Raw genomic sequence first — 560 nt, 5'->3', positions numbered from 1 at the left:
ATTTTTTTTAAGTTTGCAATAACAAAGAAAAATTATCCAATTAGGGGTTTTAAGTGTTTAAACTCGTGATTTATTTTTTTCATAAATAGTTTCCAAATAATTCTCACATTGTACACATCATCAATATAATATGCTTAAAAACCAGCTGATGTGTACAATGTGAAAATTACTTCCAAAGTATTTATGAAAAAAAATGAATCACGATTTTTAAACCGTTAAAACCCCTAATTGGATAGTTTTTCTTTGTTATTGCAAACTTAAACAAAATTCACTTGAAGAAATAAATAAAATCAAAAATTTTTTCAATCCTTGGTGGGAATTTTTTCACAAGTACGAAAAAGTATAACTATTTTTACAGGAAAATACCAATAAATATAATACATTTTTAAATACTAAGAAATCCAGGTGGCCGTTTTAATCAAGGAAAAAAATTTCCGGTCATTTCCTGGCTCGCCAAAAATTATTGAATTAGTTTAATTCTTTGGAATTCTTTCCTTTTCCATTTTTTTTGTAAAATCCTTAGTTGCTGAGATGCACCCCTAAACGCCTTATATTTCTTT

This window comes from Belonocnema kinseyi, chromosome 2, assembly GCF_010883055.1.
Source record: "Belonocnema kinseyi isolate 2016_QV_RU_SX_M_011 chromosome 2, B_treatae_v1, whole genome shotgun sequence".
In the NCBI taxonomy this organism is placed as follows: Eukaryota; Metazoa; Arthropoda; class Insecta; order Hymenoptera; family Cynipidae; genus Belonocnema; species Belonocnema kinseyi.
The sequence above is the reverse complement of the archived record's forward strand: the minus strand, read 5'-3'. Positions refer to the sequence as shown.